Genomic DNA, 14014 nt, shown 5'->3' on the forward strand with positions numbered 1-14014 from the left:
GAGGAATGGGCCATAATTCCCCCAACTTATTGTGGGAAGCTTGTGGAAGGCTACCCAAAACATTTGACCCAAGTTAAACAATTTAAGGGCAATGCTACCAAATACGAATTGAGTGTGTGTAAACTTCTGACCAACTGGGTATGTGATGAAAGAAATAAAGCCGAAATAAATCACTCTCCACTATTATTCTGACATTTCACATCAATAAAATAAAGTGTGATCCTAACTGACCTAAGACAGGGACTTTTTACTGGGATTAAACATCAGGAATTGTGAAAAGCTGAGTTTAAATGTATTTGGCTAAGGTGTATGTAAACTTCCGACTTCAACTATATATGACCACATCAGTGCATTAGTTACAATAATATTCCATTTAAAGTACAGTAATTTGTTCAATTAGAGGCAAATAAATATGAAACAATTGTTGAAATACTATAAAAAAACAATGGGAAATGGAGTGAGAGATGGCTGACCTTGCTCTGTTGGAAGATTCGGCACATGCTGCATTTCACAGAGAGTGCGTTTTTAGGGACAGGTGGGACTTTTTTGCAGAAAGTACAGATTGGCTCATTAGACATCTTTCCCCAAAACCGATCATATAGGATTTTTGGGAAGATTGAAGACCTGCTTAAGAAAGGGAAACACATGCCATTCCGTTGTACATCCAAGTGCTATCCACCCTCTGTTTTTTTCAGCGGGAGCCAATCGGCATCTCAGATCCCTTGATGAGCCAACGTTTTGGATGCAATCATCAGCAAAACAAACTGTAACATAATTTCCATATTCCATCGCATGGATGGCTTATTGGTGAGTGTTGCCTACTCATTTGAAGTATATTTGCCATTGCTAAAGCAATTTGAATTGTCCTAATGGTCCTGTCTTTGTAGCTATGTTTTACATTTTCACTGGTCAAGCCACTCTTGAGTGAGCCAACCTCTCACACTAGCACCTCTATTTCAGTCTCAGAATGTCTGTTTTTTCATAGCTTTCTTTGTTGCGCCATTGTATTTCATGGTACAGCGTTGTATAATCCCCACAGGCTTTCAAGACTTGATTTTGACCACATATGGTTAAATAGGGGTGTTTTGAAATGCAAATAGTCAAGGTTGTGCACAAGCACTGAGGCTGAGAACAACTGGTATTTATCAATGGTTATCTCCTAACAGTGTGCGTATGCCGCTTGTAGGATTGTGTGATAAATATCAATTCCGTTCGTATGTAGTATTTTAGAATAGTTTTTACGCAACATTAATAAACAGGGCCCTAGGATTATACAATATTTGCCCATTATTCTTTTTAAAATTCTTCAAGCTCTGTTAAGTTGATTGTTGATCATTGCTAGACAGCCATTTTCATGTCTTGCCATAAATTTTCAAGCCGATTTAAGTCAAAGCGGTAACTAGGCCACTCAGGAACATCCAATGTCATCTTGGTAAGCAACTTCTGTGTAGATTAGGCTTTGTGTTTTAGGGTATTGTCCTGCTGAAAGGTGAATTTGTCTCCCAGTGTCCGAACAAGGTTTTCATCTAGGATTTTGTATGTGCTTAGCACTATTTCATTTATTTTTATCCTAAAAAAAACTCTCTAGTCCTTAATGATTACAAGCATACCCATAATATGATGCAGCCACCACCAAGCTTGAAAATATGAAAGTGGTACTCAGTGGTGTGTTGTATTGGATTTACCCCAAACATAATGCTTTTGTATTCAGGACAAAAAGTTAATTTCTTTGCCACATTTTTTGCAGTATTACTTAAGTGTCTTGTTGCAAACAGGAGGCATGTTTTGGAATATTTTTTTCTGTACAGGCCTCCTTTTCATTTAGGTTAGTATTGTGGAGTAACTACAATGTCATTGATAAATCCTCAGTGTTTTCATATCACAATCATTAAACTCTGTAACTGTTTAAAAATCACCATAGGACTCATGATGAAATCCCTGAGCAGTTTCCTTCCTCTCCGGCAAATGAGTTAGGAAGGACACCTGTATCTTTGTAGTGACTGGGTGCATTGATACACCCTTCAAAGTGTAATTAACTACACCATGCTCAAAGGGATATTCATCTTTTACTTTCCCATTCACCTCTTTTTACTTAATTTATTTTTTATTTCACCTTTATTTAACCAGGTAGGCAAGTTGGGAACATGTTCTCATTTATGACACACATACACAATCCATGTCTCAATTGTCTCAAGGCTTAAAAATCCTTCTTTAACCCGTCTTCTCCCCTTCAACTACACTAATTGAAATTGATTTAATAGGTGACATCAATAAGGGATCATAGCTTTCACCTGTTCAGTCTGTCATGGAAAGTGCAGGTGTTCCTAATGTTTGGTACACTCAGTGTATATACAGTGCCTTGCGAAAGTATTCGGCCCCCTTGAACTTTGCGACCTTTTGCCGCATTTCAGGATTCAAACATAAAGATATAAAACTGTATTTTTTTGTGAAGAATCAACAACAAGTGGGACACAATCATGAAGTGGAACGACATTTATTGGATATTTCAAACTTTTTTAACAAATCAAAAACTGAAAAATTGGGCGTGCAAAATTATTCAGCCCCTTTACTTTCAGTGCAGCAAACTCTCTCCAGAAGTTCAGTGAGGATCTCTGAATGATCCAATGTTGACCTAAATGACTAATGATGATAAATACAATCCACCTGTGTGTAATCAAGTCTCCGTATAAATGCACCTGCACTGTGATAGTCTCAGAGGTCCGTTAAAAGCGCAGAGAGCATCATGAAGAACAAGGAACACACCAGGCAGGTCCGAGATACTGTTGTGAATAAGTTTAAAGCCGGATTTGGATACAAAAAGATTTCCCAAGCTTTAAACATCCCAAGGAGCACTGTGCAAGCGATAATATTGAAATGGAAGGAGTATCAGACCACTGCAAATCTACCAAGACCTGGCCGTCCCTCTAAACTTTCAGCTCATACAAGGAGAAGACTAATCAGAGATGCAGCCAAGAGGCCCATGATCACTCTGGATGAACTGCAGAGATCTACAGCTGAGGTGAGAGACTCTGTCCATAGGACAACAATCAGTCGTATATTGCACAAATCTGGCCTTTATGGAAGAGTGGCAAGAAGAAAGCCATTTCTTAAAGATATCCATAAAAAGTGTTGTTTAACGTTTGCCACAAGCCACCTGGGAGACACACCAAACATGTGGAAGAAGGTGCTCTGGTCAGATGAAACCAAAATTGAACTTTTTGGCAACAATGCAAAATGTTATGTTTGGCGTAAAAGCAACACAGCTCATCACCATGAACACACCATACCCACTGTCAAACATGGTGGTGGCAGCATCATGGTTTGGGCCTGCTTTTCTTCAGCAGGGACAGGGAAGATGGTTAAAATTGATGGGAAGATGGATGGAGCCAAATACAGGACCAATCTGGAAGAAAACCTGATGGAGTCTGCAAAAGACCTGAGACTGGGACGGAGATTTGTCTTCCAACAAGACAATGATCCAAAACATAAAGCAAAATCTACAATGGAATGGATCAAAAATAAACATATCCAGGTGTTAGAATGGCCAAGTCAAAGTCCAGACCTGAATCCAATCGAGAATCTGTGGAAAGAACTGAAAACTGCTGTTCACAAATGCTCTCCATCCAACCTCACTGAGCTCGAGCTGTTTTGCAAGGAGGAATGGGAAAAAATTTCAGTCTCTCGATGTGCAAAACTGATAGAGACATACCCCAAGCGACTTACAGCTGTAATCGCAGCAAAAGGTGGCGCTACAAAGTATTAACTTAAGGGGGCTGAATAATTTTGCACGCCCAATTTTTCAGTTTTTGATTTGTTAAAAAAGTTTGAAATATCCAATAAATGTCGTTCCACTTCATGATTGTGTCCCACTTGTTGTTGATTCTTCACAAAAAAATACAGTTTTATATCTTTATGTTTGAAGCCTGAAATGTGGCAAAAGGTCGCAATGTTCAAGGGGGCCGAATACTTTCGCAAGGCACTGTATATACTGTATATGTAATCTCATTCACAACATTTGGATGGGAGATGTAATCCAGTTATAGAAAAAAAATAAACATTGTAACTATGTGTGTCATTATTGCTTGATATTAGGCTTGGCTGCACACTGCTTTCATTGGGGAAAGAATGCTTCCGTCCCATGCTCCACCCCAGCCCGCTAGCGTGAAATTTGTTGAAAACATAACTTTGTTGAGTGGACCTAATCTAAAAATGGTTTAGAAATAGAAACATTTGTTAAATTCAGTGTTCTACCTGAATTATGGGCCCTGACAACTGACGAGATTCAGATAGACTTTGAAAAGGTATTGGATAGTTTTCGAGAAAAACTGATCTTGAGATTATAAAAAAGATCAATCATGATAACATGGGGTGATAAACACCAATGGAAAACTCAATACAAAAACAGTTTTCCCTTGCTTGTAAATATGTCCTTAAACCTTGAAAAACCAGATGGAACTTTGCTAGCTTCCTGGCTAAGAGGAAGGGTTAAGAGGACTGTAGAGTGAAACCAGGGATGCATAATACAGCCATCACTCTATAACCTCATCCATTCACAGCAGCAGGTCCGACTACAGAGCTGAATGAGGTGGGGTGGGATATTCACTCTGGGCTTTTGTTCACCATGTTAACCGGGGACCTGCAGGAGTCCTTTACCCGGCCAAGCCGAACCATGCCACAGTGCCCTTATCAAGTACAATGACTAAGAGTCTCTGACTGGATGCTTCAAATGAAAAATAGAACTCGCCAACTCGTCAACCTCCTACATCAAGCATCCGGGTGGCTGTAAGAATGATGACAGGGTATTGTCATTTCACAGTGATGGTTTATACATACACATGTATATAAATATAAAGTGAAGAGAGAGAGAGAGAGAGAGAGAGAGAGAGAGAGAGAGAGAGACATGGGAGAGAAAGAGAGAGAGAGAGAGAGAGGGGGGGGGGTGACATGGGAGAGAAAGAGAACATTCAGCCTCTCCTCAACACAGAGAGAGAGTGGTGGGGAAGGAGAGAGAACGAGAACACATCAGTCAGGGATAAGACACATGATGAGAGGGCGGGCCTCAAATAGGTAAACAATTCAATCAAGGCCAGACTAAAGAGTCCCTGTGAAGCCCATGGCGAAATACTGGAACACATGGCTGCTGTTCCACAGGCCTCCACACACAGTGCTGCTCAGGTTAATGATAGTCTGGCTGGTTCCTAGCTAGGCATTTATATTAACTCTATAAACCAGGCTAGGACCACTGAAACACAACATACCCATGGACATGGAACGGATCTGGATGATCCCACCATGATACAACAGCAAAGACTATTGTATTCCCCATCAAAGAGTCCTATACAGCAGATGAGAGTGGTGGTTGTTTACCAGGAATGGAGGAAGGGAAATTATATCATTAGAGAGAGAGTGCAGCCTGGCTGTCTTTGTGCAGTGTGCTTTTACTTGGACTGCCTCCATCATTCATGGATGGGCCCATTTGTGTCTGTGTGATTTCAGGTGCTGTTACTCAGTGCGCTAAAACCTTCATGCCGCTAGAGCAAGATTGCCACTTTTATGAGAGAACATGTTGTTTTGAAATAAACGCTCGGCATCTGATACGTACCGCAGTGTCAAAGGGCGCAATGAATGTGAAGGGGCTTTTCAATAGGGCAGCAATCTAGCCGCATTTCCCATTCATACGCCTCCATTAAAAGAGATCCACACTGGAGTGTCTCTTCTAACAGCGTCTCCATTTTCCATTCAATCACCCAGCGCCTGTCTCTTTTCCCCATTTCTAGAGACAGGTTTATCCTTGTTGAACACTCACCATGCAACACTTGACATTACATATCTATTATGGAATAACTATAAGGGAATAGCCTATGTAATTACATTGTGCCATGTATTTGAGTACAGGTGTTTTATAATAGAACCAATGTTCCTCCTGTTTTCCAAGAAATACAAAATGGTGATTGCTAAAATAGAAGGCTAATTCCACCCTACAAAGGTTTCAGTTTGTCAACCACTTATTCACAATCACAGGGGAAATGTATTATGGCATATTCTTAAGAAAACAACAAGGAGAAGTTCAGAAACAAGACAGTCATAGGAAGAGCAGAAAGGAGATTGAGAATGTGACAGGGAGAAGAACAGTCGGTTTATGTCTGCTGAGAGACTGAGCTCTTACACATTGAAATATACACTGGCTATACCAAACATTAGGAACAACTTCCTAATATTGAGTTGCACCCCCCCCCCCCCCCTCTCTCTTACCCTCAGAACAGCCTCAATTCGTCGGGGCATTGCTCAAGTTGTCAAAAGTTTTCCACAGGGATTCCCCCAGTCGTGTCAAGTTGGCTGGATGTCCTTTGGGTGGTGGACCATTCTTGATACACACAGGAAACTTTTGAGTGTGAAAAACCCAGCAGCATTGCAGTTCTTGACACAAACTAGTGCGCCTGGCTCCTACTACCATGCCCTGTTAAAAGGCACTTAAATATTTTGACTTGCCCATTCACCCTCTGAATGCCACACAATCCATGTCTCAATTGTCTCAAGGCTTAAAAATCCTTTAACCTGTCTCATCTCCTTCATCTACACTGAATGAAGTGGATTTAACAAGTGACATCAATAAGGAATCATAGCTTTCACCTGGATTCACCTGATCAGTCTATGTCATGCACTTACACAGTATTAAGCTCTTGAAACTCATGTATGTTCAAACATTCATCAGACACCTTAACAAAGAGCATCACCGGCCTGAACACCCACTTGTAGCCAAGACACTCATTATTGTTCCATTCACATAACTAGAGGCCAGAGATACAATGCTGACTGACTGAGGGGATAGAATAACATGGCTTCTATACTGAAGAGAAATCTAATTAACTCAACAAATGAACTGATGGTATAACACTCTATTGAGCACTTCTGAAGTGCTCAATGGCTCTACTCATCTTACGAGGAGCTATATTCATATATTCATTAGCATGTTCATTTAAACTGCCACTACTGCAGTAGTACAGGCACTGAGCCCCGCTAACGAAACACTAATTACAACCTCTTGCAAAGTCAACACTATGAAAGAGGTATTGAGACTGACATATAATGTCATCCTGCTTAAATGAGTCACCAGAAGAGGCCATTTATGTGTCTGTGTACTGGCAAAGGGCACAAAGACACATCCATATCACAAGGAAAACAAAAGCCATCGTGGTAAATAATGCTTTGGTCATTTATTTTTTCGAACACACCTCTTTGATACAACATTGTGCACGTAAGTAACTTGAAAACATGATGAAAACCACTGAACCATTCACAGTTAATTAGGCCTACACCTTATTGGAATTGTGGGAGTCTAAATGCTGTATACATTGATATGCTACATCACAATACTGCTGGTTAGGATACTGTGATATTATCTACTACATTGTTCGGGATAGAATTACAGCCCAAAACTATTTTGGGGTTTCAACAGGAAGTGTCTATTCAACAAGCCAAAGTAAACATCTGCTGTTTGTATTATACAGTTACTAGGGTTTAAGATTTTATTTGTATACTTATTATTTCTATTTTATTTAACCTTTATTTAACCAGGAAGGGCTCATTGAGATTTGAAATCTCTTTTTCAAGAGCCTCCTGGCCAAAGTAGGCAGCACCAAGTCATTACACAATTACAGACAGACAACATGAAAAACTACAGGCAGTAAAAAAACATAGAATTCACAGGAGTATCACAAAATCCTAAAACAGCTCATTAAAAACATTGACGGGTCAGGGAATCAGCCTCAAAATCCTTCATCGATGATTTAAAAACACCAATCGGGACAAGTTCGGTTGCAAAAGCAGCAGCTACTCTTCCAGGAGTCCACACAAAAACACGAAACATGACATAATACAGAACGTTAATAGACAACAGCTCAAGGACAGAACTACATACATTTTAATATACTTGCAAGCACAAAACCTAAGCAAACTGCAATCATACATTATTTTGAGTCTCGTTGGTCCGTTCGTGCATTGTTATTCGTATCAAGTGTGCTTATGAAATAGTTGAGAAACTTGGTGATCAAGACCTCCAAACACACAGTTTGAATCTAAAGCAAAGGTGGGCCTATTTCAAAAACAAAGTATCCTTTTGGAAGCCCAATGTCATGTCTTTCCGTTTCTGTCTCTCCCATTTCCCTTTAAATGCAGTTTTCTTTGCTTTCCCAAATGCCCTGAGTTTTTTTTATTTCAGTCTGTGGATATATACAAGTGGCAATGGCAGGCCGCTCAGCTGTCCTGTACAGACCTCCAATAGAACTTCAAACCAAAGTTAAATCAGATTTTAAATTGCTTTTCTTTGGCTTTTTCAGAGAATGAAATGAAATGCTATTCCTGTTTGATGAGAGCACAAGAAGTGTGGAGGTATTTTCAGGGCTTTAAATCTCCTTTCCCACTTATGCCAGAATAGCTCCTCACTTCAGTTTAACACACAAATAAAAACAAGAGCAACAATTTCACTGACAGGGGCCAGGTGAAAGTAATGTGCCACATAAAATAATGAGCAATGTGACTCTGTGACAGATTTTTAAAAACAAGGCAACTAAACTGTGAATTAACAATTGCTGGTCTCGTTAGAGAAAATGAGTGGGAAATGGATATAAAAAATACAGACCTAGTTATATTTGACATTGCTAATTTAGCCAATGACTAATACTAGTTTGCTTTGTCAATTATAGTCTCAATTGCACTTTGCGATTTCACTTCATGAACACTTGGGAAATGTAATGAAAAAAACAAACACTGCAAATTCCATTTGTTATACATTGCTCTTGATGACCTGCAGCTGATATTCAGAACATGTGCGTTGGTGTGAATATTCAACATTTCATTGAGAATCTCATTATCATGCATGTGAATAATGAAAGAGCAGCATAATTAAACCAGCAGTTAAACGCTAATTCCTGATATAATTGCGATTGCAAAAAAAAAACACATACGTACACACACAGAAAATCTTTCCAATTACACTGCGCCAATATACACAAAACAAACTAATGTGAATCAGAAACGACAATTGAGAGCAGCGATGAATTAAATGGATACGGATAATCATCACGGCGCTCTAATTAACAGTGGCTGTAGCAGGATCCGAAGGCTGTAAGTACAGTATAGCCTAGCGAGTGACAGTCCAAGCCCGAGCGAGCCATGGGCACACACAGCACGGATACAGAGAAGCAAAGCAATATTCCCACGGAAGAGTCTTCTGTCCTTCCCATACTGAGATCTGATCACTGCAATAGAGAATCCTGCACTGCCTGGAGTCAAGGTGACACACCCTGTGTGAGTGTGTATTTGAGCTGTATACCAGAAAGCCATCACACACTCACAGACACACACACAGACACGCAGAGACACACACTCACAGACACACACTGCGGTGCCCGCGCCATCTCTGAACTGTAAAATGCTTAGCTGCTACCAGGAAAGCAGAGAGGAGTAGGCAGCAGATGCCCCTGGGCTCAGTGGGAGGCGGGCACACTGGTCCTGTGTGTAATAGGGGGTTCTGTCCTGGCACACATACATACAGCCTACCCAGCCGCCATCCAACCATCTGTGTGAGGGACACGTACAAAGAGAGGAAAAGCCACCAAGTCGCCAGCAAGAAGACGAGGACAGAAAAAGATGAAGGAGAAAAAAAAGAGAGGTCTGGAGGCCCTGAGGAGGAATGTCTTTCTCAAAAACAGCGCAACCGTCCAAAGTTTGTCTCTCTCCGCCAAACTCCACACTACACTGTAATGCAGAAATGGGCGTGTTTTTCTCCAAGGCATGTCGTCTGTGGCTTTCTGTCTCTTCAACAATGTGGTATTGTCACTTCAGACATTAGCCACAGATCAAGTATGCAAAACAGGCCGGTGATTACAATAACCCAGGGTGAGGAAAAAAACAGAGACAGAAGCCTGAGGAGGAAAGGCTCAAATAAAACAAAACTGTTGGGTTCGGATCAGACAACATGGATGCCTCTGGGTTTTCTCCTAGTTCTGGTCCGGGTTGTAGCAGCGCTGAGGTGAGGAGGACTTGGCTGGGCTGGGTTGACATGTTGCAGCCTCGGGTACTGGAGGCTGTGTGGAGGGGAGCCCACACACATGCCTACAGATGCAGCCTGTCTCTCCCTCTCCTCTCCTCTCCTCTCCATCCCGGCAGACGCTGTTCTGCCTTCTTCAGACTGACTCCTGAGGAAACCCTCCAGATGAGGATTAGCTACCAGCTCCTGTGACGGGCAGAAATCTCCAAAAGCGGGCATCAAAGACAAGCCAGAAGAGGCAAGACCATATTCTCTCGCAAAGACAAAACAAAAGTCAAAAAGCACAGGGGCTCCCCTCACCCCGCCCCGCATTAGTGTCCCTTAATTTATTATAGAAAATGTGCTTCTGCTACTGTTCCTTTGTAAAGGGGGTTTATGTGCCCCTCTCACCATGTCTTCCATCACACCAACCTTCCCCTCCCCTTCCTTAGCCTGCCTCCTTATCCCCCATCAGTCTGCCAGACAAGTTGTTTCCCACCCAGCCATGGTACACACAGCCACCAACCCTTTTGTGAGAATAGAGTGTGTGCTTGTTTGTATGGGTATGGTGTGTGTGAGACTGTGTGTGTCTGTGCCAGTCTGGAGAAGAGGGGAGAAGAGAGGGTGTAGAACAAAAAATGATCCTCTCTGTAAGTTATGGGAACACTGAGACAGACGCAAGCGCTCATAAATTATACGCTTAATTTGCATATTCCTGGCGTAAGACATTATGCAAATAACAGAGCATTTGCATAATGGATTCCTCTTGTTGCCTCAGTTGCCTCATGCTCCTTTTTACTTATTAATGAGGGAAAAAAAGAAAGGGTGTGAAAGAGGAGAGAATAGCGTGATTCAGCCCTGTGGAGTGGTGTGCCAGCACCCCGTCTCACCATCCTATCGCAGCCTCCCCAAAACGCCAACGCCAGACGGAGCCAATGCGAGGGATCTCACTACCCCACCAAAAGACAGAACAGGGAAAGAGTCAACACTAAGAACATCAGCAATTAATTATGACCAGACCCATATCAAATCTAAACACAGGCAGGGAGAGAGAGGGAAATGATAGACTACAGCTAGCCTCTATCCTGAGGCACCTGGTAACCTGGCTCTGTGTGTGTGTGTGTGTGTGTGTGTGTGTGTGTGTGTGTGTGTGTGTGTGTGTGTGTGTGTGTGTGTGTGTGTGTGTGTGTGTGTGTGTGTGTGTGTGTGTGTGTGTGTGATTTATCTACACATTGCTGTGTCTTAATGAGTCTGTTCTACCTTGACTATTAATGCGAGCAGCAGCCTGGTTAATTAACGGCACTTGGCAGACCCCTTTCAGAGGGAGGGGGGCATATTATTTAATAATTAAAACCTGCCGTCTCTTGTTTTTAACCTCATCAGTTCCGTTCGGAACGACCAGAAAAAATAAAAGACAGAAAACGGTGTGGCCAAGATAATTACCTAATCAAATATGACAGACATAGCTAATTCAGGCTAATTCTCAGCGAGGCTCCCCGAAATCGCTAATGACAAGAGAGAAAAGATAATTACCGCAAGGTACAGAAGGAGTGCTATTAGAAAAATGACCAAAAACATGGCAATTTATTTACAACTTTGATTTGTTATCCATTTAATCCTAGAAGTTCTTTAAAAAAAATGGGAAAAAGCTAAACAGATCGTCATAGAAAAGAGTGGAAAGGCAAGACAGGACAGGAGAGTTGGTATCTGCTGGTGTGAAAGTGTGTTAGTTTAGAGACAGAAAGAGAGAGAGGGACGGAGAGGGTGGAGAGAGAGAGAGGGAGGGTGAAAAGGGGAGGAGAAGGGTAGATAGAAAAAGGGGTGGGAGGTGGTTGCAGGAGGACTTTGATTATTTATAACAAAATGCCATTGCAACATCCTGCGGTGGGATCAGACAGCAAAACGTCAACTGCGATCAGCTATAGTCCAATAAGCAGCCTGAGATCCTTCCCAGCGTACAGTGGGGTAGGGGCACTGCTCACTCACGTCTATAACACTACACTACACCAGTGCTGCTGGCTGCAGGGCTGGCTATCTCTCTGCTCCTCTACTAGCGCCAGCCAACGTGGAGGCTAGCTAGGGCAAGGTAGAGGCACAGGCGGTGCCAGGCAGAAGGGGGCGCGGGCGCAGGGCGCGACACACAGCTAGCCAGCCTATGGGAGATGTAAAGAGCAATTCATCAGCTTTTAGAGTCAATTAACCCGTATGTTAATTAATGTCAAGCCTATAGAACAAAAGGGGGGCTCGGGGGGGGTGCGGGGCTAAGAGAGTAGAACGAGGGGAGGGTAAGAGAGGGAGAGACAGAAGAGAGGGGGCGGGCGAGTGAGAGAGAGAAACAAGCAGCGAATGCAGATGATGGCAGAGAGAAGCTGGCACAGTGCCATCCATTCAGTGGTAGCGCCAGGGCGGACTCGCGTTCGCTCTCGGGGGTAGGTGGCTAGATGTAGACAGGGAGACAGAAGGACCCCCGCTTGATTTGGCAGCTAGTGCCATGCCAGGGGAGGGACTTTTTGGGGGGAGGGTGGGTGTTTTACAAATAGTAGAAGTTTGAGTGCGGATGCGGATGGGGTTCTGGAGACAAGGCTCAATGTCAAGTCAACGCCACCACAGAGGAGCAGAGGAGAACATCTGCTGCCCCAGATTACAGAAGAAAGGAGCCTTCTGACGATGGGAAGAGAAGAGCGGTGCACCTGGAGGAATTTCAGGGGACACCTTGGGGGTTGGGATGGAGCGCTTGGCATAGCATGGTGGCAAGGAGTGGGGGGAGGAGGTATCGGTTTGAAAACAAAAAACAAAAGACGATAGGTGGCCCACAGCGCAGGATGCTAAGGGGCTGGCGAAGGAGCCAGGGACAAGGGGAGATGAAGGAAATGGGCTCTGCCACAAGGGACTGGTGGGGTAAGTGGAAATTCGAGAACAACCAACACAGAGAAACTTGCAGCTTGTGGTGTTGTCCTAGAGACGACAGGGGGTGGGACAAAAAGAAGCGCCCCTCTCTCTCTCTCTCTCTCTCTCGCTCTCCCTTCTCAAGCACAACCCCCTGTGCCAGGCAACCAGCCAGGCAGCGTACGCCATGCCAACCTGCTCATCGACAGTCGCGGCGCACCCTAGGAAAACACAGGAGATGTAAAGGCACCATGTCTTTTTCATATGGAAGGTGGCGTTTACGGATTTGCGGGAAAGTCACCGCTTCTGAGGATGCCCGAGGAGCGCGGTGATTCGGTATCCACGATCTTCGAGAGGTGTACCAGCGGGAACGCGGTGGCATCTGTCGCGGAAAAATGTAAGGGGGCGAGAGGTGGTACACAACGATCAAGAGCAAATCAACACGATCGGGCATCCGTCGCGGGTCGCTTGGCAAAGATAAAGAAAGCCAAGTACAAACAAAGACCATCAAGTGCTTCAAATGACTAATTAGAACAACAAAAGTTTGCTCTGTTAATTAGCGCGACGGACGAAATGAAAGGAACGGGAAAGATTACAAACAAAACAAAGCGGGGGAAAACAAGACAAAACAAAAGCTCAAGCTGTTCTGTGGGGAGGGGAGGGTGTGAAGCTGGTGCCTGTTTTTGTGCCAACCCCCCCACCCCCCTCCTCCTCCTCTAACACACCATTTTCATCCAGCTCTCATCAATCCGGCCGGCAGCCACTGCGATGAGGAATGTCTACCATGGGCACTGCTGCCTGCCTCCCTGCCGCAGATGCTGCCATTCTGCCAATCGCCTGCCTGCCTGCCACAAGAGGGGAGGGAGGAAGAAAGGACCTGAGGGACTGTGCCAACGTCTCAACAGCAGCTGTTTACAAAGACACACACACAAAAAGAAAAAAAACTGCAAACATGAGGACGCATACTAATGTACCGCCAACACATTATAATCAGCGGACAGACAGGAATTAATTTACTTTTTTCTCTGCGTTCGTTTAAATAGTTTTTGTTTTTCGCGAGAGAAAAACTTATCGCGCATCATGGTTTCCTCCAGGTGTGTG

At 43.4% G+C, this 14014-nt stretch overlaps 1 long non-coding RNA gene across 2 annotated transcripts in view; it reads right to left on the reverse strand.

Moving 5' to 3' along the window:
• Positions 1-14014, reverse strand: part of LOC135548865 (uncharacterized) — a 118438-nt gene that overhangs the window by 61867 nt on the left and 42557 nt on the right. The window lies entirely within an intron of this gene.

This window comes from Oncorhynchus masou, chromosome 1 (assembly GCF_036934945.1).
Source record: "Oncorhynchus masou masou isolate Uvic2021 chromosome 1, UVic_Omas_1.1, whole genome shotgun sequence".
In the NCBI taxonomy this organism is placed as follows: Eukaryota; Metazoa; Chordata; class Actinopteri; order Salmoniformes; family Salmonidae; genus Oncorhynchus; species Oncorhynchus masou.